This window comes from Pelophylax lessonae (assembly GCF_965119305.1).
Source record: "Pelophylax lessonae genome assembly, chromosome: 6".
Taxonomy (NCBI): Eukaryota; Metazoa; Chordata; class Amphibia; order Anura; family Ranidae; genus Pelophylax; species Pelophylax lessonae.
In genome coordinates this window covers 63,287,962-63,314,379 of record NC_138773.1, presented here as the reverse complement: position 1 = coordinate 63,314,379, position 26,418 = coordinate 63,287,962, and the positions used below count along the sequence as shown (strand labels likewise).

The following is a 26,418-nucleotide window of genomic DNA, read 5'->3' as shown; positions in this document are numbered from 1 at the left end:
TCCTCGGGCAGACGCCTCGGATGTGTTAGTGACGCCCTGGCATCAGTATCACCTGATGTATGCCTTTCCACCGATTCAGCTGCTGTCCAGGTTCCTTCGCAGGTTGGCCTCGGAACCAAAAACGGTGATTCTGGTGGCACCGGACTGGCCTCGCCGGTCTTGGTACGCAGACCTCGCGAATCTGGCGGTCGACGCTCCGTGGCATCTGCCACTTCGAGAAGATCTCCTGTCTCAAGGACCGATATTCCATCCTGCTTTACAGTCGCTGGCTTTAACGGCCTGGCTGTTGTAAGCCAGATCCTGAAGGATAGGGGTCTTTCCCCCGAGGTCATTCCCACTTTGATCAAGGCTAGGAAGGCCTCTTCGAGGAAGATTTACTACCGTACTTGGAAGGCTTACTTTGCCTGGTGTGAGTCCAGGGGGTATTCCCCTCACTCGTACTCGGTGTCGAGAGTGTTGGCTTTCCTTCAAACGGGCGTGGACCAGCGTTTGGCGTTGGCCACGATTAAGGGTCAGATTTCTGCGCTGGCCGTTCTCTTTCAACGCCCTGTGGCGTCTAACTCTTTGGTTAGCACAATTCTAAGGGTAGTGGTGCGCTTCAGGGATAGGCTCTAATGAATTTCTATTTGGGTTGATGGCAGTGATGTGTACAATTCTTGCTGTCAAAGTGCTCCACGTGATAAATATAAAATTTATGTTTTTAAATAATTAGGTGATGAAAGTGCAAATGTATTAAATCAATCAATGTCGAGAATATCTTAAAATAAATAATTATATGAGTATGATGTGTATCAATGAATAAATAAATAAATAACAATCGGAGTGCTACTTCTTTACCAGTGATATCAATAAATAAATAAATTCAGTGTTGGTCTTCAATCTGATTCATAAACAAAAACACATATATATTGTGCTCAAAATAAAGTGCTCCATGCAATTTTCTCTTAAAATGGTGCTAGAAACAATATCTGTGAATAATTCAATTGCGATCCTTCAAATATAAATATTAAAATGAAATAGTCCAAAAGAAGAAGATTATATAGAGTAATCCAAAATGGCTTGTGTGAATACGTTCCTCTCTTATATCCGTGCTTCACTCATGCAATTAAGTGACTGTGATCTCCTTCACCTTGTGTATCACCTCTGAGTGCTCTAGCCTCTCACCTTATAGGCAAGATAAATTTGCCTTTTGGTATCTATCCAGGCTCAACGAAAGACGAAAGACTCACTTTCTCTCAATCCCGGTCCTTTCTTGCTCAATGGAGCTGCTTTCTTGTTTCGATCGTTTTTTATATACTATCCTCTTTGTCCGGTCTTTGGTGTGCCTCAGAGACAAAGACTATTCATGGTGCAGTATATCCAACTCATTTATTAAAATATAAGGATTTACACTTACAATTTAGGCATGATGCTTCAGCATGTAAACAAAAAACCAGCCGCCGCTGTGGAGATCGGGCTCCGTTGTAACGTCACTTCCGGCTCCTCCTACGCGTTACGTCACGAGGTCACGAGGAAGTCACGTGACCTCGTGACGTAACGCGTAGGAGGAGCCGGAAGTGACGTTACAACGGAGCCCGATCTCCACAGCGGCGGCTGGTTTTTTGTTTACATGCTGAAGCATCATGCCTAAATTGTAAGTGTAAATCCTTATATTTTAATAAATGAGTTGGATATACTGCACCATGAATAGTCTTTGTCTCTGAGGCACACCAAAGACCGGACAAAGAGGATAGTATATAAAAAACGATCGAAACAAGAAAGCAGCTCCATTGAGCAAGAAAGGACCGGGATTGAGAGAAAGTGAGTCTTTCGTCTTTCGTTGAGCCTGGATAGATACCAAAAGGCAAATTTATCTTGCCTATAAGGTGAGAGGCTAGAGCACTCAGAGGTGATACACAAGGTGAAGGAGATCACAGTCACTTAATTGCATGAGTGAAGCACGGATATAAGAGAGGAACGTATTCACACAAGCCATTTTGGATTACTCTATATAATCTTCTTCTTTTGGACTATTTCATTTTAATATTTATATTTGAAGGATCGCAATTGAATTATTCACAGATATTGTTTCTAGCACCATTTTAAGAGAAAATTGCATGGAGCACTTTATTTTGAGCACAATATATATGTGTTTTTGTTTATGAATCAGATTGAAGACCAACACTGAATTTATTTATTTATTGATATCACTGGTAAAGAAGTAGCACTCCGATTGTTATTTATTTATTTATTCATTGATACACATCATACTCATATAATTATTTATTTTAAGATATTCTCGACATTGATTGATTTAATACATTTGCACTTTCATCACCTAATTATTTAAAAACATAAATTTTATATTTATCACGTGGAGCACTTTGACAGCAAGAATTGTACACATCACTGCCATCAACCCAAATAGAAATTCATTAGAGCCTATCCCTGAAGCGCACCACTACCCTTAGAATTATATTATTTACTGCCTTAGTAACAGTCCCAGTGGCGCTGCAGCAGGGAGTCTCCAGCCATCTCAGACAGCGCAGGGATCACACACACCCCCCGATCTTTGGTTAGCACCTTTGTTCAAGGGGTGCGACATTTGGTCCCTCCTAAGAGGGAGCCTTTACCTCCATGGGATTTGAACCTTGTTCTGTCCGTGTTGCAACATGCTCCTTTTGAAAATATCAGGGAGATCTCGTTGTCCTTGTTGTCCAAGAAGGTGTCCTTCTTAGTGGCGATCACTTCGGCTCGCAGGGTGTCAGAGCTGGCGGCCTTGTCCTGCAAGTCTCCGTATTTGGTGATTCACTTGGATAAGGTGGTCTTGCGACCTAACCCGTCTTTTCTTCCGAAGAGGATCTCGGAATTTTATCTCAATGAGGATATTGTTCTGCCTTCGCTTTGCGCAAAGCCTAAGCATCCGAGGGAGGTGGCTTTGCATTCCTTGGATGTTGTTAGGGCGATCAGGGTTTACCTGTCATCGACGAAATCCTTTCGCAAGTCGGATTCTCTCTTCGTCCTTCCTGAGGGACCTCGGAAGGGCATGGCGGCGTCGGCTGCTACCATCGCCAAATGGATCAGACAGACCATTGTGCAAGCCTATGCTTTGAAGGGGAAGGTTCCTCCTTTTCCTGTGAAGGCGCACTCTACCAGGTCTCTGAGTACGTCTTGGGCCTATCGTCATCAGGCTTCTGTGGCCCAGGTGTGTAAGGCGGCGACTTGGTCGTCCATTCACACTTTCTCAAAATTTTACATGGTGGATGTTCAGGCATCGGCAGATGCTTCTTTTGGCCGCAAAGTTCTTAGTGCGGCAGTGCCTTAGGGTCCCTTGTTTGGGTCCTTGGCTGTTGGGGTGTTGTTACCCCTGGGTTACTTGTTTTTTCCTGGGTTGTTGCTCCTGTTGAGCACGTTTTTTCCTGTTGCCCAGTTGGTTCTCTTACTTTGGTAAGGTTCCTTTCTCTGATGTGGGTACTGCGTTGCTTTAGGCGCGGCTGCTTTTTTTCCCACCCCTCATGTCTACACTGCTATGGGACGTCCCCATTAGTGACGAATATGAAGAGGCGGCGACTGTCGGAGGACGTAAGAGAAAACGGAATTTTTGTAAAATCTTACCTGTAAAATTCCTTTCTCTGAGTCCTCCGACAGTCGCCGCCCCCGCCCCTCTTTTGGGGTTTGTTTATGTACTCTACTGCTATTCTACTGAAACTGAGTTGATATGCAGGAAGCAGGGAGGTATTGACTGAGGGGACCACCCCCTGGGGGTGGGATATGTTAAAAGCTTTGATATTAATATATTCTGTTGCCTAGCTACTCCTACGGAGCAAAGGTCAATAACCCCATTAGTGACAAATATGAAGAGGCGGCGACTGTCGGAGGACTCAGAGAAAGGAATTTTACAGGTAAGATTTTACAAAAATTCCGTTATTTACATGTACAGAGGGGGACGGGGGATGTGAGCATATGCAGTGTTTCTGACTCCTACCACCATGACCACTTCAAATCACTTAAGTGGTCATGGTGGTTAGAGTGTTCCTTTAATATCTCTCAGAAGAAGTAGACCTCCATATACTGATTCCATTTCATTTGATCATCCTCTAGTTGTGTTAAATTAGTGCGGGGGGCGTGGCGGTGCGGGAAGGGCGCGGCGGCATTTTGTTACTTATATACCTTAACTATAGTATATATTTTATATGCGGCCCGAGAAAATTTCCCTACACTTAATGTGGCCCAGAGAAGCCAAAAGGTTGGACACCCATGTTTTAAAGCCTAACCAAACATTGATATTGAGGTATGCAAAGTCTTACAGTTAATTTCCTTTAGAAGCAGCCACAGCCTGAGTAGAAGCCCGCCAGCATGCTGCAGAGTAGGACTCTTTCTTTTTGTGTTGAATTGGTGGTCTCTCTGTAGAGGTTCAACACACCTTCTGTTGAGTCAGAGCTAGACCTCTCCAATCAGCAAGGAGCATGTGCTTTGCTGATTACAGAGCTATAGGTGTGACTCAGAATGGGGTGCAACTGACCTCTGCAGAGAGACCACCCTTTCCACACAAAGAGCAAGGTTCATTGTCTGTAGCATGCTGGCAGGGGACAGGCTTTTCTGCTCAGACTTTGACTACTTTCTAAAGAATTGTTTTCACAGTTTGTTTTCAGGGACCTGAAACTTGAACTGGAACTGTAAACTGTTGGAAGTTTGCATGCCTATTGTTTTAATGCATTGAACGTGAAACTGCTGGGAATGCCTCAACACTCTACAAAGCCAGCTTGTGATTCAACTTCCCAGCAAACACACATAAATTAAATATCATGTTTTTGGGCAAATATTACCCTTTACCTCCCCAAACTGTTTTTGGGCTGTGGATTTGGCTGGAGCCCTCAGGGTAAGACCCAAACAAACGGATTGTAACGAAACTGATCCAGGTGTGAACTGAACTGAACCTTGTATTTTGGTTCATAATGAATATTATCAGTAACTGAAAATAATACCGAACAAAAGTATGTTAAATGTCATTGTATTTTAAAATAGCAAAGGAGATCTGACAGCTTCTGTCCCCAGCTGCTACGCGTGGGGCGCTGTAACACGGCTCATTGTCTTTCCTTTAACCAACCAGCCCTCCGGTGCCCCCGGCTAGAATTATTCCGGTGTTGGACAAAGGACATTAACAGATCATTGGTCACAGCCGGTCTCTTGTTTGTTCAGCAGGCAGTTGTTGTACTCCAGCCGGTACACAAATATCCAAAGGCAACACATATCACAGCAATTGAAAAGCCAGTCCCTGCAATGCATACTAATGCAGACAACTCATTAAAACTCTGAAAAAACATAACAGAAATATGTCAGTAGTGGCAAAGAATAACAGCACACATATGCTCTATACCATGGTGCTGGGATGAGGCTGGGACATCTTAGGGGATCATGTAGTTTACTGAGAAAGCTGCATTTGGGTGGTATTACGTAGCCTGTAGGTTTAATTTGTTTGGAATACAGAGCATGTGCATGTAAGCTAAAGATCATCAGATTAACGGACACTCACCTAAAAGTCCTTACTACCATAATCAATCCTTATGGCATCCTGGCAAATAGTGTTTTCATAAGGAGGTTGGAAGCTATAGTATATTACTTGTGACAGGTTTTATTTAATGTAGCTCCAGGCAAAAGACTAAGACCTAAGACCTTAAATTGAACATAGACTGACTTCCCGAATGTCTCTTTGGTAAATATACAGCTGTAACACATATATACTATATATATTAGTGATTTGTCTACAAAGTATTTGTGTTTAACCCTATTACAGGTTATTAGTAAAAGGCAAACGCAATAGGGCGCAAAGGCCTAGTGCAATACCTTAAAGGGTTAGTTCACCTTTACCAAAAAATTGCCTATGCAGATAAGGGGAGTAGGTAGAAAAAAAAAAACTTTGCATCTCTGACTAAACATGAAAGATATTCTTGTCATAGGTATAGTCCATATGCATACCTCATGAACTCTGACTGGAATACTCCCAGGTTGTTGCTGGGATGTTACTAAGTGAGGCCTACTTATTACTGCACACCTCCACCATCATAATAATGGAGATAGAAGAGATGGCTACATGGGTAAACTCTGTTAGATACCTCTTCAAATCTAACAAAAAAGAATATGACATTACACAATGAACCATCTCGGTGTTAAGTACCAAGTTGATGAATCCAAAAGGTCTCTCGACTACAGACCCTTCTATGTTTTCTGCCAACATTAGAGTCTCCCATAATTGCCTTACTTCTATACACCCTGAGGCCATCTGGATCCTTATTGTGTTTTTCTTGAAAATGGCAGTGAACTGAATATGTGTCATATCCATTCAGAATACTCCTCTTGTGCTTCCCAACTGTACTCTAAGTGTATGGAAAATGCAACCAATGTAAAGGAGGCCAATGGGACAGCTGAGGCTGTAGATGACAAACTGTGATCCACAGTTAAAAAGCTGTTTGGCTGCATTTTCATATCAGTGCATGTGACCTCCTTCTTCCTATGCCACGTGTATTTACAGACTCCACAATTTGCAACCCCATACCTGAAGCTTCCACTTGGGAGCACTCTGGGAGCAATGTAACTCCTCAAATCTCTCGGTTTCCTGTAGATGACTTAAGGTCGATAAGGAGTAACACTAGAGAGAAAGGGATCCAGATTCAAGATGTTACAATATTTTATGAGCATTTATCTTATTGTAAAGGCTTTATTGCTGTATTTCCTGCTAAAGGGGACTAGAATGTGATCTCTGAACTGCTTAGGCTTTTTAGTGGTCTCCCCATCCATGACCAAATAATCTCTCCTATATTTGGTGCAGGTTTCATTGATTAAATCACTACTATAACCTTTGCTTCATGGAAAGACTTTGTTCTTCATAATTTTCACTCTTTGTGCAGGTCTGTGTAAGTCTGCAAAATTGCCCAAAAATAATATTTTGAAACCATTTTGGGTGGTGGTGACTATTTGGGGTGCAGATAAGAATTACCCACAGAAGGTTTGAAGTATGTTTTGGAGATGATCTTGAAGTCTGAATGTTGGGGTCCAAAAAGACAAGCCTTTCATTGTCCACTATATATAAAAATGTAATATTGAAGAGGTCATTTTTTTTATTTTTATTTTTATTTAAAGGTGTGTAACAGCTAATATGAAAATTGTGACTTAATACAATTGTCATATGCACAGTTTGAGTAAGTGCAGAGCAGATAGCAAAGGTATCCAAAACAGAAGAGACAAGGTACAGTGATACACACAAAAACTGCAACAACCAATAAAGTCCCTGTAAAATTAAAGATATATAGAAACCATATGTTTCAAAACTTGTGTGGACCTGTGCGCACCTAAGAAGAATATTGATAATATATGTATGGAAAAAAGGAAGTGGAGGAAAATGAGAAAAGGGGAGTAGAGAAGATGGAAAACAAAAGGAGGAAAAGAAAAGAAAAAAAAAGGGGGACTAAAGAGGATTACCATGGGGGAAGCAGTTAAGAGCAACAGAAAAAGCGGGAACGACTCAGCTAACCCTGTACAAGGCCAGGTTAAAACAGTCCACGCATATGTAGGGTACTTGTCAGTGAAACGAAAGAGGTCTTGAAGAGGTTACATTGACAGTACTTGATGAACAGCTTTAATGTGGATTCTGGACCATCCCAAATTATAAGGACGTTGTCTATATAACAAGTGTATAGGACTAAGTTCACTCCAAAGGGGTTAGTGTTCTAAATGTGGAACTGTTACCAAAACCCCATAAAGAGGTAAGCATATCTGGAGGCGAACTGTGCCCCCATAGCTGTACCTTTTAATCTGTCTGGAAATTCTCCCAAGAATGTGAAATAATTATGGTTTAGAGTAAATTAAATACAGTGGATAATGAAAAATACATCTCACTGAAGGCCAGTCAAGCTCCTCCACCCCAAACTCGCTCATCCATGTCTTTATAGACCTTGCTTTGTGCACTGGTACAAATCATTTGGTGGAAGGGAGATTATGTTTTTTTTTTTTTTTCAAGGGTTGGGCTTGACCCCTTTGTTCCAGTGTAGGGAACACTTAAGGCATTAGCATACCAAGACATTTTGCACAATTTCATGCTCCCAACCTTGTGAGAACAGTTTGGGGATGGCCCTTTCCTCTTTCAACTTTACAGCACCCCAGTGCACAAACCAGGTCCATAAAGACATGGATGAGCGAGTTTGGGGTGGAGGAACTTGACTGGCCTGCACAGTGTCCTGACCTCAACCTCATAGAACACCTTTAATTTGAATTAGGGTAGTGCCTGACCTTACAAATGCGCTTCTGGAAGAATGATCAAACATTCCCATAGACACTTTGTGGACAGCCTTCCCAGAAGAGTTAAAGCTGTTATAGCTGCAAAGGGTGGGCCAACACATTGAACACATATTGAACACTACAGACTAAGACTGGGTCATCATTAAAGTTCATGTGCGTGTAAAGGCAGGTTTCCCAATACTTTTGGTAATATAGTGTGTGTGTGTGTATATATATATATATATATATATATATATACACAGTATATAGTTAATTGTATGCAGATTTGTTTTTGTGTATGACTGAATGGTCTGTTTTTGTTTGTGAAGCAGGTCTACCCAGTAGCTTCATAGCTGAAAGTGGATCGTGCGATAGAGACTCTGGTTCCCTGTACACCGTTGGCCGCTGCCCATGCGTAATGCCATCTATATTGTTTATATTCTTTATCCCTTTTCAATGCACCATACTGGGAATGGCTTGAGTGCTGTATACGGTACATAACAGTAATATAATGTGAGTGATGAAATCGGCACACAATGCCACAATGTACACCCTCTCCAGGATCTGGCCTTGAGTCCGCCTATGAAACGCTTTCAGCACTGGTGGCCTTGAAGCAAGGCTGAAAGCCTCCATTGCAGAATTTGACGAGGTCAGAACACTCATCGTCCCTGGCTTCTTGGCATCCTTGAAAATCTCACATCCGCCTTCTCCTCTTTATTCTTATTGACTCGCCTCCTGTTATTCTACTTAGCATTGTATTCTAAATTCTCTGGAAACACATTTAACCCCCCATATAGCAATCACATAGCTTGAATTCTTCTCAGTGGATTGCTGTGTTGCTTTCCTGAATACACAAACACTTTGAGAGATGTAAAGCTGACATTTGTTTGGCAGGTGCCGGGTATGTGGAAGAAAAGCTATAGCGCCAATCTGCATGAACAGTTGGTAGTGTAAACAATTACTGTTATGTACTTCTTCCGCCTTTATCACTTTACAGATGTGTGCTGCAGAGCCATGGTTAATTTTGTGCACTAGCTGCTGTAGTTTGCAATAAAGACATCTTATTTCTGGTTATTTAGTGAACATAATGGATTTTAATGGATGGGAAATAACGCCCACTCCTCCCAACATTACTGGGCATGCACATTGGACCTTACTATAAAATGTGAATGCCTACAGTTGTTTTTATGTAGTGCATGCTAACATCCTAGGTCCTGGGTGGGACTTTTCAGAGTTTAAGTGGCTGTCAGGTTTACTCTTTAGAAAACTTGTGAAAAACAGGTTTGCTCTGATACCCAACCCCCCCTTTGGAGCACATACTTACCTTTTTATCACTGTCTCGTCTCTAATTTTGACTCCAGGAGCCAAAGGAAATTCCTAGTACTGTACTTCCAGGTATGAAGGAGCATATGAGTCCCTCCAGGTGACAGTGCTGGGACAATCTGGGCTGGCATACCGAGTCCGAAGCCCTGTTCAAGCACTGACCCGAATGACTAGCTTACATGTAAAGCGCTAAGAAGTGCTGTTAAGTGGAAAGTCGACAGCACTGTGTAAGCTAAAACCAAAGTGACTCAAAGAAATAGGAAAAGATAGCCTGGCCACCGCACACTTCATCTGGCCTGAGTGGTTAGCAGGTAAAAGAAGCCTCAGCTCAAGAGAAAAAAAGGAGCCTCAGCTCAATTCATCCAGACCATGCATCCAACGTGTTTCGCCCCACCCCCTGTAGTTTTGACAGGTACCCGCTCCCACTGCGCCCTGAACGGAAGTTCTCCTCTCCCCCTCCCTCCCTGCAATCTTCTGGGACATGTCAGAGGTCCCAGAAGATTGCCGGCCAATCAAGACGCGCAGCGCAACTCGCGCATGCGCAGTGCGTATCCGGCTCTGAAGCTGCAAGCTGTCACAGCCAGGTGCCCACACCGTGATGCCGGTGTAATGTTAAAAAACCCTACCTCGTGAAAATTCCCTACCCTCGTCACTTCCTGTGCACATACGTCATGGAACAGCTGAGCAGCTTACCACTGCGCATGCTCATAGCTCCGGAGGGTAGGGAATTTTCACGGGGTAGTGTTTTGTAACGTTACACCGCGTCAGCTGTTGCCGCGGGTACATTAAATCATCTCCGCTCCAACATTAAATCATCTCCGCTCCAACCCCTCAGACTTTCCTGATCTCGGCTCCAAAATGTAAAAGCGACGTTGGGTCTATGAAAATATAACTCACGGAGATCTCGGCTCCGTGAGTTATATTTTCATAGACTCGCTGCCGCTTTTATATTTTGGAGCCGAGATCAGGGAAGTCAGAGGGGTTGGAGCGGAGATGATTTAATGTTGGAGCGGAGATGATTTAATGTACCCGCGGCAACAGCTGACGCGCTGTAACTTTACAAAACACTACCCCGTGAAAATTCCCTACCCTCCGGAGCTGTGAGCATGCGCAGCGGTAAGCTGCTCAGCTATTCAAGCTCAATGACGTAGTTGCACAGGAAGTGACAAGGGTAGGGAATTTTCACGGGTAGGGTTTTTTCATGGAACACCGGCGCCGCCGAGACCAGAGGGAGAGGATCGAGGCTTCGGGCAGCCGCATCGCTGGACCATGGGACAGGTGAGTGTGTGTTTATTAAAAGTCAGCAGCTACACTTTTTGTATCTGCTGACTTTTAATAAACACAGAAAAGGCTGGAACTCAGCTTTAAGAAGTGGCAATTTAAAGCCACAAAACACTTTTTTTGTGTGTGAAATAAAGCAATTGAATGTATTTTACCAAAGAATTGGGTATTACATTGTGTTTGTGTGCACTAAAATTCATTTTTGGCCTCATTCACACCTCTGTTTACACCACAACACCAGTATCTTGTCCAGAGCTTTTTCTGAGCAGGAATCCACTAGGCATATGCAGTTTTCTGCTCGGAAAATAAAAAATAACATGACATCAACATTGTGGTGTGAACAGGACAGAAGAGAAAGTGATGACACAGGGTGTGATGTCTATCTCTTCATAAAAAATGGGCTTGAAAACTGATATTAACATGCATAAAAACTCACTGGGGCGTGCATGAAAACTGATATAAACTTCTGTCTCTGCAAGTGAAATCTGTGTGGTTTTTCCATCAGTTTTTTTATGCACGTATGGTGTGAACGAGGCCTTAATGTATTCTTTCCTAAAATTTGCATTTGATAACGGCTGTTCAAATATTATGTGACATAGAAAAATTACAAGAACCAGCATTTTATTCTCCTGGGCCTTTACTTTCGGAAAATATATAATCTTTGGGGGTTCTAAGTAATTTTCTAGCTAAAAACAATGTAAACATTTTAAAAAATGCCATGAACCGCAGCTGGTTAACCAGAGTTTAGTGTCACTTAAAGCCAGCCAGACAGTTGACAGTGAACAGGTTAAAGGTTCCTCCTTTCCAGGTTTTCATTCAGGTGCCAGTCACTTGTCTCGCTAACTCCTCTGAGTGGTGTTTGCAGTTTTGCTTGCGTACGTGTTTCCCCGGTAACCACTTTGCATCCATTACTCCCATCTCCCCCTCCGCGACTCCACAATACATCCTAGTAAAAAAGCGTTAGTAGCATTGAACCACAATCACAAAGCTCATAAACCCAGACTATCTGAATGTAATGACAAACTGTGAGCCAGTGTCAGGGGCTTGCCTGGACCACCCTGCACAAATAAAAACCGTCACTGTTTCCTTTTCCCAACTAAATATCCGGTTTTTATTTTAATTTTTTAAAAAGTAATTTTTTTACTTATAAAAAGAAAAAGGGGTACAGTTATGTATTCATTAAAGCCGAACTCCAGGCAGATAAAATAGATTAATTTAGCTTTTTATTCATGAATATGTTATTATTAGTATCATTGGTTGCCAAATAATGTTTACATGCACATCTGTTTGCTGTGTTCAGAAATGTAATCAACCACTTAAGGACTGGGCCTATTTCTGACACTTGTTGTTTACTAGTTAAAAACTGTTTTTTTTTTTGCTAGAAAATTACTTAGAACCCCCTAGCGAACACGGCGATGCCTCACATGCCTCACGTGAGGTTTGAACACGGACAGGGCGCTTTAATTTTTTTTTTCCTATTTATTTTATCTATTTTTTTTTTATTTTTACTGTCCTTTTAAGTTTTGATCCCTTTTATTCCTATTACAAGGAATGTAAACATCCCTTGTAATAGAAATAAGCAGGACAGGTCCTCTTTAATGTGAGATCTGGGGTCAAAAAGACCTCATATCTCACATCTACACTAAAAAGCAAAAAAAAAAGAAAAAGGCATTTTTTTTTCATGATAAAAAAAACGGGCTCTTTAAGGCTGTTGGGAGGAAACAACGTATGACGTCGCTCCGGTCCTCCAATGCCATAGAGTTGAGTGAGGGCCATCTTGCCCTCACTCGACCTCCTACCTAAGAGGAGAGCGAACCGGATCATTTTCCTCGCTACCAATGACTCAGGTATGCAGCGAAAGTGACCAGGAAGCAGTGGGAAGGGGGCACCTCTCCCACTGCCCATAAAGATTATCCTGCGGGGAATCCGCCGCTGGGACCACCCTTATGTTAAAGTGGACCGCCCGCCATTTAAAAAAATACCGGGGTTATGGCAGCTTTCTGATCTCCTGAAGGGAGGGGGTGGGGACTGACATCACACATTGCACAACATAGAGTAGGCAGCTGAGTGTAACCTGAGACCCGAGTGGAAGGAATGATCACACACCCCTCTAGGCAGTCTCATAGAGAAGCACGCTCAGCTGAGGCTGTCAATCACCCTCTCTGTGCTGGAGGAGGGGGGGGCACGTCATCTCTCTGGATCGCTTTGTGACACCATAACCTATCAATTAGTCATGTAGATAGCAGAAGAATGAGAGATCAGGTGGAAATCACACTGGGTGCTTTGGGTTAAGGTAAGAACATGCTATAAAAGGAAATTGCTTTGCTCATTTTTTATTTCAACTAATTCTTGTTTGAAACTGCTTGTAAAGGTGTTGTTTTTACCTATTTCATTTAGTCCCCCAATCTGTGCACCATGTGCAGCGTTCTCCACAAATTCCAGTTGGGGTGTGCATAGACAAACCGCTTAAATTGACTGATCCCCTGTTTTTACAGCAAGTCTACCAGATATAATTTTTTTGAATAAAACAATAGAGTTTTAGCTGCCCATAGATGTCTAGATTCTCTTTCCTTCCACCATGGGTGGAAGGCAAGAAAATAACTCAATTCCCCCATCAACACAGTCAGTGTTGATGAGGGAATCCCTCCCACGGTGATATTGTGTTCTGCCGGTAGGGTTCTGGAAGCCTTCTTGGCTGATAGAACACAATGATTACTGCTAGTGGCTATAGCCGTTGGCGGTAATTGAATGTAAAAAATCCAACAGGCTGGTTGTACTCAAGTCAATCGATGCATCGACTTGGGTACAATCCGTCTGCCCATACATGGATCGAATCTCAGCCAGTCGCTGCTGAGCCGACCAAATTTCGATATATATATATGGCCTGCTTTATGATCTGAAACATCTACAATGTCCTTTGCAGTCAGGGGCTATAAGCTCCAGGCTTTTTTAATCATATTATGGTGTGTCATCCCTGACATGACATATGCTCACTATCTGATGCTAGTTACAGATAATAGGCATTCAAAAAATGGTCTTCATTTTCTAAGTCCATCTTGAAAAATGACAGCTTGTATGACTCTGGACATCAATATTAAGTCAGTTCCAAAAGTGTGAATTCAAGCCTGTTGCATATTTCTCAATCAAAGGTTGCAGTGACACTTGCCTATGCATCATAGGTTTAAATTACATTGACTTTTCTTCTGTTGTGTGAGCATAGGGGAGCGAAAACCACTCCTAAAACACTGTTAATAGCTCAATCCAGGAAATCAGATCTGTAGCTTTCCATCAAAGAAGATGCAGCATCTAGAATGACCCTTTAGACCTTGTCCTTGCAAGAGAAGAGAAAGAACAAGGTCACCCGACAGGTTTCTTGACTTCTCTCTGGCTTAATGAGTGTTGCGTCATCTCAGCATAGAATTCAATAGAAAGACTTTACCCCTCCATGGGGTTGCCAGAATAAAAATGTAAATTAAAGTAATCAGTAAACTAAAGTGATCTTATACTAACTTATAGCATATTTTTGTAGGCCAGGGCAGTGCTTCCAGCTGTTACGGTCTCTTTTCAATACTTTACACTAGGGGTCTATGGAAATAAATGTACTGTTTTTTTTTTTTTTATAATTGTATTTTTCTTAATTTTTTCAAGTTGGAACAAAAGTGGATCTGTAGCTTTTCATGATAGAAGATGCAGCATATAGAATTACCTATTTGACCTTGTCCTTGCATCAGGGCCATCTTTAATATTGATTGGACCCTGGGCAAACATTTATTCCCCCCCCCTCATACAGTTTTGCTTTCCACCTGCTTTACCACCTGTGGTGGTGTAATGGTATCAGTGACAGTGGTGGTGGCGGGGAGTGGCAGTGCTTGGGGGGATGGGATCAGTAGAAGTGCTTGGGGGGATGTGATCAGTGGCAGTGCTTGGGGGGGATGGAATCAGTGGCAGTGCTGGGGGGGGCGAATCGGTGGCAGTGCTTGGGGTGGATGTGATCAATGGCAGTGCTAGGTGGAGATGGGATCAGTGACACTCACTTGCTGTCACCTATCAGTCAGTCTCCCCCTGCCTGCATGTGATGGTGGAAGTGGGGATGGGTGGTAGAGAGAGAGAGAGGGAGTGAGAGAGAGAGTGCGTGAAATAAAGAGAGAGGGGGTGGGTAAAAGAGAGAAAGGGTTAGAGATAGAGGCAGTGAGAGAGAGGGGGTGTGTGAGAGAAAAAGAGGGGGATGAGAGAAAGAGGAGGTGAGCAAGGGGGGTGAGAGAGGGGGATAAGAGAGAATGGGGGTGAGAGAGAGCATGGTGTCAGAGAGAATAGTAAGAGGGGTGAGGGTGGATGAGAGAGAGGTATGAGAGAATGGTGGGTGAAAGAGAGAGAGGGTGAGAGAGAGGGGGTGGGTGAAAGAGAGGAGGTGAGAGTGTGGTGTGAGAGAGGGGAGTGAGAGAGATAGAGAGGGGTAAGAGAGCGGTGGAAGAGAGAGAAGGAGGTGAGAGAAGGGGGATTGGGGATAAGAGAGAGGGGGGATCGGGGATGAGAGAGAGGTGGGGATTGGAAATGAGAGACAGGGGGGGTTGGGAATGAGAGAGAGAGATGGGAGATTGGGGATGAGAAAAAGAAGGGGGATTAGGGATGAGAGAGAGGGGATTGGTGATGAGAGAGGGGGGATTGGGGATAAGAAAGAGAGGATGATTGGGGATGAGAGAGAGGCGGGAATGAGAAAGAGGCGATTGGAGATGAGAGAGAGAGGGGGGATGAGAGAGAGAGGGGGGTGAGGGGGGATGAGAGAGGGAAGGGGGATTGGGGGATGAGAGAGAGGGGATTGGGGATCAGAGAGAGGGGATTAGGGATGAGAGACAGAGGGGATCAGGAATGAGAGAGACAGAGAGAACAGATTTGGGATGAGAGAGGGGATTGGTGATAAGACAGATGGGATTGGGGATAAGAGAGGAGATGATAGAGAGATGAGATAGAGGGGGGGTATAAGAGGGGGGATTGGGGGTGAGAGACGGGGGATTGAAGATGAGAGAGTGAGAGAGAGGGGATTGGGGAAGAGAGAGATGGGATAGGAGGATGAGAGAGGGGGTGATGAGAGCGAGGGGATTGGGGATGAGAGAGGGGGGGGTTGGGGATGAGAGAGAGAGAGAAAAGGGATTGGGGATGAGAGAGGGGATGATAGAGAGAGGGGATGATTGGGGATGAGAGAGAGTGGGGGGATGAGAGAGAGAGAGGGGATGAGAGAGAGGGGGATCAGGGATAAGAGAGAGGGGGATTGAGGATAAGTAGGAGGGGAGGCGATGAAAGAGAGAGAGTGGATGAGAGAGAGAGGGGAGGTGAGAGACAGGGGCCCCTTGCCCTGTCTGCAGTCCCTTCTGTGCACCTCCTGTCCCAGTCTGTGGGTAGGTGTGTTTGATGAACGGTACCTCCTTCCATAGGACTTTCACGCTGGCCAGCAGCGGGCAGGGCCCTTCTCCGGCTGGTGAAGAAGGGGGTGCTCTGCTTTATGTCATAGACTGCAGACTGTCCCAGGTAACAGTCCTTGGCTGCAGGCGCCTCCCGCCGGTACTCAGGGGGCTCCCGATCTGCCCCCAATCTGCCTGTTCTTCGGCCTGTTTTCGGAGCTGGGTGTGGAGAGGAGGGCGGGTACCAGTCCTTGGCTAAAAGCACCTCCAACTGGTCCTGGGGGGGGCACGATCCACCTTTCCTTTGGGCCCCTGTCGGAGCTGGGAGTGTAGAGGAGGCTGGAGGAATCCATCCTCTGGGTGGCACCACAGCATCATGGTTCTTGCATTTGTTGCTCCTCATCCCTCTGGTGGTCAGGGAGCTCTTCTCCCTCCCGACTCTCGCTTATCCCTGCTTCCGCCGTGGCGGCGCCACTGGTCCAGGATTCCCCATGACAAGAGGCTCAAGGGGCAGCTGCTTTGGGTCCCTCAACAATGACAGGCCCTGCCTTGCATATTTTCTTGAAAGAAAAGAAAGAGGAAGGTCACCTGACAGGCTTCTTGACTTCTTTAATGAGTGTTGCATCATCTCAGCTTGGAAGTCATTAGGAAGAGTTTTTTCCTGTTCTTCATGTGATGGTGTTGTCAGAATGAAACCTCTTTGTGGTTTTTTTTTTTAATTAAAGGTATCATGCACTAATTTTCAGCATATTTTAGTAGGCTAGGGCAGTTGCAATGCTTTCACGGTCTTTCTTCTGGCCCCAAATTGCTCTGTCTCTTACTTTTACAGCTGGCCATCCTTTAGTTCTGAGGTCTATGTATATAAATATGCTTTTTTTTATAATTGTATTTTTATTACATTTTAAACAAAGACATAGGTATACAATATTATTCCAATATGCATACAGTAAGGAGAACAGTTAACCAATGTAAAGATACATTAGATAAAGAAAAATGTAACTATACAGACAAAATGGAAAAGGGTGCAAACACCCTAGCGCCTTATCCATAGCACTTTATGAAAAGATATAAAGAGTACATACTCACAAAAACCAAATATGTAACAGCGTTGTACGTAAACCAAGAAACCGTGGGGTATGTCAGGCGATGGAACTCTTCTCGTTCAAATGAATTTCATAAAACCAGCTGACACATTTCAAGGGATGGAAATTTTTCTCCGATGAAGGGGAACTGTTCCCTGAAGTTCGTCAACTGGTTTTTGATATCCATTTAAACCAGAGGAGTTCCATCACATAACATACCCTTTTGACTGTGCAGTAAAAGTGACCACTTTTGGTAGTTTGTTCAATTTCTCTTGGATTCTTTAGCTCAGTGGTCCTCAACCCTGGTCCTCAGGGCCCACCAACCGGCCAGGTTTGCAAGATAACTGAAATTCATCCCAGGTGATATAATTTGCTGCTCAGTGATTGCAGTACTCTAGTCTGCATCTCCCCAAGGTAATACTTAAAATCTGGCCTGTTAGTGGGCCCTGAGGACCGGAGTTGAGGACCACTGCTTTAGCTAACATACTTAAATGAAAAATGTAAGGTCGTAAAAGCAACAGGCAGATATCAGTTGAATTAGTCCACAGGGACCCAATAAATGAACAAAAAAGTTCCAGACATCAAGCATGGGGTGTCTGATACCCAAAATAATGTGCATAAATCGTTTTCCTAAGTAAATAACATATAGCTAAGAAAAAGAGAAGAGAAGGGTGAGAGAGATGGAGTAGATTCATATCAAGCTGTTAGTGCTGTATTGGATATTTCAACCCATAAATCATCAGAGTATATGTAACAGCAATTTCTACAATTAGATCACATCAGAGATGAAAATGGTTTAAAGGCCATATGGTGATTGATCCCACAATGCCCATATTTGGAGGTACTTATCTAAATTTATCCCGGAAGCAAGCTACTAAGTGCTCCCTCCTTCTAATCCTCATAACAGTATCCAGTAAATGTGGCATGCATGTGAAATAACTTTTTCTTTAATGAAGAGGGATCAGCCTGTTAACTGCTGGTAAAATATGTGTTATCTATTTCTTCTAGTTTTTTGGTATGTCTAGGAAAGAGAGGCTGAGAAGATAGTGGTTTGTGTCTAAAGGTAGTATCACTCCCAAGACTTGTTGCAACAAGCTGGCAACCATCTCAAAATATGTCTGTATCAGTGGGCGGAAATAGAGTGTACCCACTGATTGCCCACATTTCCAACACGTCCTAGAGATAGGGGGGTAAAAGAATGCAATGCCACTGAAGTTTTACAGTATATCAGAACATAAGAATTTTAAATATTGTCTCCTAATAGATTGTACAAAGCTATAATATAGATACATCCTTCTAAATCCTTCCAAATCTTATCTCACAGGGGTAGAAGGATTGGACACTGGAGAATTCGCTCTCACTTTCTCATATGTAATGTTGGTCCTCTTTATAGGACAAGGCAGCATGGAGGAGTTTATATTGATCCATTATCATATGTGGTTGAGGAGGACCTTGTGCACACATAGATTAAAAAGTTTAGGGAGCTCCATATTGGTAGTAGGGCAGTTAGTACAGATTTCATGTTTAAATTGCAAATAGAAAATAGAACAGACATTTAGGAAGGTCATTCTTAACACCTACATCTTCAAATCTTCTGATCAGGGATCAGATGGGTGGCGCGTCTAAGCTGGAACAAATAGCTTGCACACAAGGTGGAATGATAAAGTGAGGTTGTTTGGTATGGAAGGATTATACAGATTTTTTACTAGTAAAGTTGGAGGATCTCATTAAACAATTTTAAACAGGTACCTTCCCAAAAACAAAATGCAGTAAGAAAGTCCCAAGAATCCACAGATGAGGAAAATGGGAAAATGGATTTCTGTGTGCCACAAAAAACAAATTTAAAAAATTTAGACTAAAAGACAATACAATTTTGATAGTACATTAAAATCCACTATAAAATTCACAACCCATCAACTACCCTCTAATCTAAAAAAGGGGTACATAAATATTTCATGATATACAAATATAGGAAGACAAGTAGATCATCGCATTTCGCTTGGCGTTAAGCTTCCTCAGGATCCAAAATCTTGTCTCTAATGTGTGACCTGGTAGCTGACAAAAAACATATAATGGTATAACAATAATAACATAATCAACTTTCAAACATAAAGTGCTTATACACTATATTGTCAAAAAAATTGGGACGCCTGCCTTTACATGCACATAAACTTCTTTTCTCTTACGTCCTCCGACAGTCGCCGCCTCTTCATATTCGTCACAATGGGGTAATTGACCTTTGCTCCGTAGGAGTAGCTAGGCAACAGAATATGTCAATATTAAAGCTTTTAACATATCCCACCCCCAGGGGGTGGTCCCCTCAGTCAATACCCTCCTACTTCCTGTATCCATACCTCAGTTTCATTGTCTAGCTTGTCAGGAGTAGCTTGATGTCTCTATGCTGGGGCATTTTGTCTCAGCCTTTCTCTTCTTTTTTGATTTTATTTGAGTTTTTTTCTCTCTCTTTACTTAGTTGTTACTTTTGTCAGCATTAGTTAGTTCTTCTGATGAAGAGGATCGTGCGGGCTGGGTCTCGGGCTGACCCCCCTGGTCGCAGGTTGTGGGTCAGTGGCTTCCCAGCCTGCCATCGAGCGTTCAGTCAGGTATTTTTCCTGGCACAGTGAACGACCCATCCCTGTTCGCTGCAGGGATGCTATGGTGAGGTGGCTACCTCACTGGACGCCATGCGGTTTCGCACCGCAGTTCTACTGCGTCCTGACTGCGACTCTCCCTGTCCCATGTGCAGTGGCTTGATCGCTTGTGCGGGTTCCCCACGCCATTTAGGAGGTAAGTGTATCTGTGTGGGGACCTGTCTGTTTGGGGGGTGTCAGTCTGGGACTGTGTAACCCTGCCTCTGTTCACACTACTGGACTCCCTATCTGTCTTGGCTGCATTCTGTGGGCTGCAAGGAGGGGGGCCATGCTGCACTGTTTCTGTGTCAGACTGTGTGCTGTTTTTTACTGTGTGACAGGCTGTGTGCTGCGGGGCATGATTGGATCGTGTTATGCACACTTGCGGCGACCGCTGCTGCGGTCCGCCATTGTTTTATTATACTGCACGTGTACTGGGGTTTTCACTATGTGTGGGGAGCGGCGTTTTCGGCGCCAAGCGCCGCCATTTTGGCGGCGATCGCTCCGGCCTCATGCTAGCACTGCGGGCGGCCATTTTTTTGTAGCCTTCCATAGGCTTTAACAGAGCGCCCTGTGTTGCATCACTTCCTCTTCCCTGGGCGCACCGATCGAGGCAGCAGCAGCGGTGGTCTCTCCAGGTTTTATCCTCTCTATCCCTGTTATCCTTGCCTGAGTTTGTACTTTTCCCTGTGGGGGTCGGCTTTGTGCTGGTGTGTGAGTGCGGTGGGCTGCGCTCGCCGCGCTTTTAAAGGGGCAGTTACCCTTTCTTCTTCTGCAAACTTTTGGGGGCATGGATTCTCGGGAAAGCAAATTTCCTCTCACTCTGGTGGGAGGCCAAGGGGCTGCTGTTTCCCCCCCAGGGGGTGATTTGGCTACTGTTGTGGCTAACCTTGCTGCTCAGGTGCAAATGCTTGTGGCTGCTCAATCCACAAAACGGCCCAGAGTTTCAATTTCCTCTGATTCAGAGGGTGATGGTGATGGGGCTGCTGTGGCTGGGGTCTCCTTATCGGGGTCCCGTTCCTCCCTGGATCTTGTGGGGTCTGAGGTGGAGGCTGAGGTTGAAGGGGTTGATAATTCTCCCCCTGGCTCGTCTAAAAGGCTTGCACTCATGGATGAATTGGTTGCTTCTATCAAACAAACACTGCGTTTGCAGGATGAACCATGTCCTCCTGCTGTCCTGGCCTCTTATGGGACGCAACGAAGACGCAAGACATCGCAGGTTTTTCCTTGCACTGAAGATTTTCAGCGCGCTGTTAGTGAACAATGGCGCAATTTACGCAAGCCTTTTGCTGTACCAAGTAGGTTCAAGCTGCGTTATCCTTTCACACCGCTACTGATGAACGTTGGTGTGTGCCGCTTCCGGTGGATCACGCGGTGGCGGTTTTGAATAAGTCCACTGTGATTCCTGCTGAGGATACCCCGGTGTTCCAGGATGCCACGGACAGGAGGCTGGAGTCTCTTGCCCGTCATACTTATTCGGTTACCGGTTCTATGCTTAAAGCTATTTTTGCTTCACTTATGGCAGCCCAGGCTGTCGCGAATTGGACGCAGGTGCTTAGGCGCGTCCTGGTGGCTGACTCTGCCTCACCGGCGACGTTGGATATGGTGGATCAAATCCATCAGGGTGTCATGTATTTGTGTGATGCGGACTTGGATATAGTACCGTTGGCTGCACGTGTACACAGTGTGGCGGTGTTGTCTCACCGCCTTATTTGGCTGAAGTGTTGGTCTGTGGACCAATCTTTGCGCAAAACCTTAGCTAATCTACCCTATAATGGATCTCGCCTTTTTGGCGAATCCTTGGATACACTGATAAAGGGGATCACGGGTGGTAAAAGCACGCTCTTGCCCCAGTCCCACAAGGCTAAGGCTGCTACTGGTAAGAAGCAGGCTTCTTTTCGGCCCTCTCAGGGGTCCTTTCGTATCTTTCGGTCGCACTATAAGGGCAAGCCTTTCAAAGGTCAAGGCTCCCAAAAGAAGCCGTGGACAGGTAAGCAGAAGTCCGGCCAGGCCGGATCCGCTACCCATAACAATGCGGCCTGAAGGGGCGCCCTCACCCAGTTCTGGGGTGGGGGGACGCTTGCTCGGTTTTCTTCAACCCTGGCTGGCCCGTGTTCGGGACAGGTGGGTACAGGAAATCGTTCGGTCTGGTTACAAGATCGAGTTTCTCTCTCGGCCGGAGAGCAGATTTTTTCCCTCAAATCTTCAACTGTCTCCGGAGCGTTTGCGGGATCTGCACCTGGCGGTGCGGGACCTGCGGGTTCAGGGAGTGGTGGTCCCGGTGCCTCATCGGGACAGATTTCGGGGGTTCTATTCCAATCTGTTCACCGTGCCCAGGAAGGAGGGCAAGGTGCGTCCAATTTTGGACTTAAAGGCTCTGAACCGCTTTGTGTGGGTTCGCAAGTTCCGCATGGAATCCCTGCGGTCGGTGGTGGCTGCCCTATTTCCAGGGGAATTCATGGCTTCCATCGACTTGAAGGATGCGTACCTTCACATCCCGATTTTCAAGGTTCACCAGAGGTACCTTCGATTCGCCATTGCGGAGGATCATTACCAATTCGTGGCGCTACCTTTTTGGCTCGCTTCGGCTCCACGGGTGTTCACCAAGGTGCTTGCACCGGTTCTGGCCTTGTTGAGAACCCAGGGCATCTCTGTCCTGGGGTATCTGGACAACATTCTGGTTCGGTCTGGTGAAGGACCTGTCCGTCACGATGCAGACTGCAGATGCAGGAGTTTGGTTGGACGCTGTGTCCGTCGATTCGTCTTCCCTACCTGGGAATGATTCTGGACTCGGTCCAGGCGAAGGTCTTCCTACCGGACGACAAACTCAGGACTCTTCAGGAAGAAGTCAGGTCCCTCAGGGACGTTCCGTGCTCGTCCCTCCGGACGTGCATGCGATGTCTGGGATTGATGGTCTCGACCTTCGAGGCGATTCCCTTCGCCCAGTTTCACACGCGGGGTCTCCAAGCGGAGATACTGTCCAGGTGGGACGGGCGACCGCAATCTCTGGATCTCCAGATTTCGTTGAGCCATCGCACCAGAAGGGATCTTCTGTGGTGGCTCCAGTCCCCGGCGGTGTCGGGGGGCAAGTCTTTTCGTCCTCTTTCATGGACGGTGGTCACCACGGATGCCAGCCTGTCCGGCTGGGGTGGTGTTCTGGGCGGAACTTGGTCGGAGGAGGAATCCTCCCTTCCGATCAACATTCTGGAATTGCGAGCGATAAATCTCTGCCTTCGACGTTGGACGGACAGGCTGCAGGGCCGTCCGGTTCGGGTGCAGACGGACAATGCCACGGCGGTGGCCTACATCAACCACCAAGGGGGCACCAGGAGTGCCCGAGCGGCTCGGGAGGTGGCCGACATTCTGTCTTGGGCCGAGACACACGTCCCGGCGATATCGGCAGTTCACATTCCGGGGGTGGAGAACTGGCAGGCGGATTATCTGAGTCGCCAGTCCCTGGACCAGGGGAAATGGTCCCTCCACCCGGAAGTCTTCCAGATGTTGTGCGCGAAGTGGGGTCTTCCGGAGGTGGACCTGTTCGCGTCTCGTCTGAACACCAAGGTGGAAAGGTTCGTGGCAAGGACGCGCGATCCTCGGGCAGACGCGTCAGACGCGTTGGTAGCTCCGTGGCATCGGTATCGACTGATGTATGCGTTTCCACCGATTCAACTGCTGTCCAGGTTCCTTCGCAGGTTGACCTCGGAACCGCACACGTTGATTCTTGTGGCACCGGACTGGCCTCGCCGGTCCTGGTACGCAGACCTCGTGAATCTGGCGGTCGACGCTCCATGGCGTCTGCCTCTTCGGGAAGATCTTCTGTCTCAAGGACCGATATTCCATCCTGCTTTACAGTCGCTGGCTTTGACGGCCTGGCTGTTGAGACCGAGGTCCTGAAGGATAGGGGTCTCTCTCCGGAGGTCATTCATACTTTGATCAATGCTAGAAAGGCCTCTTCGGGGAAGATATACTACCGTACTTGGAAGGCCTACTTTGCCTGGTGTGAGTCCAGGGGGTATTCCCCTCGCTCATATTCGGTTTCGAGAGTGTTAGCTTTCCTTCAAACGGGCGTGGACCAGCGTTTGGCGTTGGCCACGATTAAGGGTCAGATTTCTGCTCTGGCCGTTCTTTTTCAGCGCCCTGTGGCGTCTAATTCTCTGGTTAGCACCTTTGTTCAAGGGGTGCGGCACCTGGTCCCTCCTCGGAGGGAGCCTTTGCCTCCATGGGACTTGAACCTTGTTCTGTCCGTGTTGCAACGTGCTCCTTTTGAAAAGATCAGGGAGATCTCGTTGCCTCTGTTGTCCAAAAAGGTTGCCTTTTTGGTGGCGATCACTTCGGCTCGCAGAGTTTCGGAGCTGGCAGCTTTGTCGTGCAGGTCTCCGTATCTGGTTCTTCACTTGGATAAGGTGGTCTTGCGACCTAATCCTTCTTTTCTTCCGAAAAGGGTTTCGGAATTTCACCTCAATGAGGACATTGTCTTGCCTTCGCTTTGCGCGAAACCTGAGCATCCGAAGGAGGTGGCTTTGCATTCCATGGATGTTGTCAGGGCGGTCAGGGTTTACCTGAATTCGACAAAATCCTTTCGCAAGACGGATTCTCTCTTTGTCCTTCCTGAGGGACCTCGGAAGGGCATGGCGGCGTCGGCTTCTACCATCGCCAAATGGATCAGACAGACCATTGAGCAGGCATATGCTTTGAAGGGAAAAGTTCCTCCTATGCCTGTGAAGGCGCACTCTACCAGATCTCTGAGTACGTCTTGGGCCTGTCGTCATGGGGCTTCTGTGGCCCAGGTGTGTAAGGCGGCGACTTGGTCGACCGTTCACACGTTCACAAAATTCTACAAGGTGGATGTTCAGGCATCGGCAGATGCTTCCTTTGGCCGCAAGGTTCTTAGTGCGGCGGTTCCTTAGGGTCCTTTGTTTGGACCCTTGGCTGTTGGGATATGTTTTTATCCCTAGGTTATTTGTTTTTTCCTGGGTTGTTGCTCCTGTTGAGCAAGTTTTTTCATGCTTCCCGGCTGGTTTTCTTCCTTTGGTAAGGTTCCTTTCCCTGATGTGGAGACTGCGTTGCCTTGGGCGCGGCTGCGTTTCCCACCCCTCATGTTTGCACTGCTTTGGGACGTCCCCATTGTGACGAATATGAAGAGGCGGCGACTGTCGGAGGACGTAAGAGAAAACGGAATTTTTGTAAAATCTTACCTGTAAAATTCCTTTCTCTGAGTCCTCCGACAGTCGCCGCCCCCGCCCCTCTTTTGGGGTTTGGTTATATACTCTACTGCTATTCCACTAAAACTGATGTATGGATACAGGAAGTAGGAGGGTATTGACTGAGGGGACCACCCCCTGGGGGTGGGATATGTTAAAAGCTTTAATATTGACATATTCTGTTGCCTAGCTACTCCTACGGAGCAAAGGTCAATTATCCCATTGTGACGAATATGAAGAGGCGGCGACTGTCGGAGGACTCAGAGAAAGGAATTTTACAGGTAAGATTTTACAAAAATTCCGTTTTTTTTTTTGTTTTACATATCTTTTTATTAGTATATCAAGTGTACAATCTTACAACACAACAAAACAAAAGTCTCAATAAAAGACACATTCGCCCATGCAAGGGCGAATGTCTAGAAAACAGCATAAAATCATTCCAGTATCCTGGCGACTATGTTAGGACTGGGCATGGCTCAAGTCCTAAGAAGGTACCTTCTTGTGAATACCAGTGATGCTAATAAAAGGAGAAAGTCTCCAGTATCACCTCACACCTCCATTTGACACAACAGAATAAAGCAGTGTTTCTCAACCTTTTTTCAGTCAAGGCACCCTTTAAAAATGCTGGACAATCTCGAGGCACCCTTTTAAAATTATGTACTCGAGGCACCCCACTCTCAAATGTAAAAGCTATTCTAATAGTTTTACACAATGCAGCAACATCCACAAGTCCAAGTTGGACACCCAACGTTATAGGTGATGTATTCTTCCAATGCAAATACACTTTTGCACACTGGTACAGACTAGTATTCCAATGTTTCTCTTCTGCCTCAGTTTTTATCGATCACTCAGCTAGCGTGACCCCAAATCTGATGGAGAGGGGCAGGGGAGGGTCAAACAAGGAAGCTTGCTATGCAGGCGACTGACTTCCTCCTTATCGGCTTATGATGTCATTGGTCGTTAGGATGCCAGCAGATAGAAGGTTGCAATGGTCCACAATGAAAACCTGTGGCTTTGTGTAACTAAAAGGCAGGCTTCAGCCACACGCTGGTTTGAATAAAATTTTTGGGCAATTTTTAGGCATTTTGCCAAGTCACCCCTGAAGAAACCTCAAGGCACCCCAGGGTGCCTGGGAACACTGGTTGAGAAAGGCTGGAATAAAGGATAAGAGAGGTATTATGATTTGTCTTATATAGGAGCAGTGGTTGGGTCAGCTAACCATTTAGACCATACTTTATCATATTTCTTTGGGCAG

General features: G+C 45.5%; 1 protein-coding gene across 1 annotated transcript in view; it reads left to right on the top strand.

Moving 5' to 3' along the window:
- RAB26 (RAB26, member RAS oncogene family) overlaps window positions 1-26,418 on the top strand; it is a 509,349-nt gene that overhangs the window by 203,620 nt on the left and 279,311 nt on the right. The window lies entirely within an intron of this gene.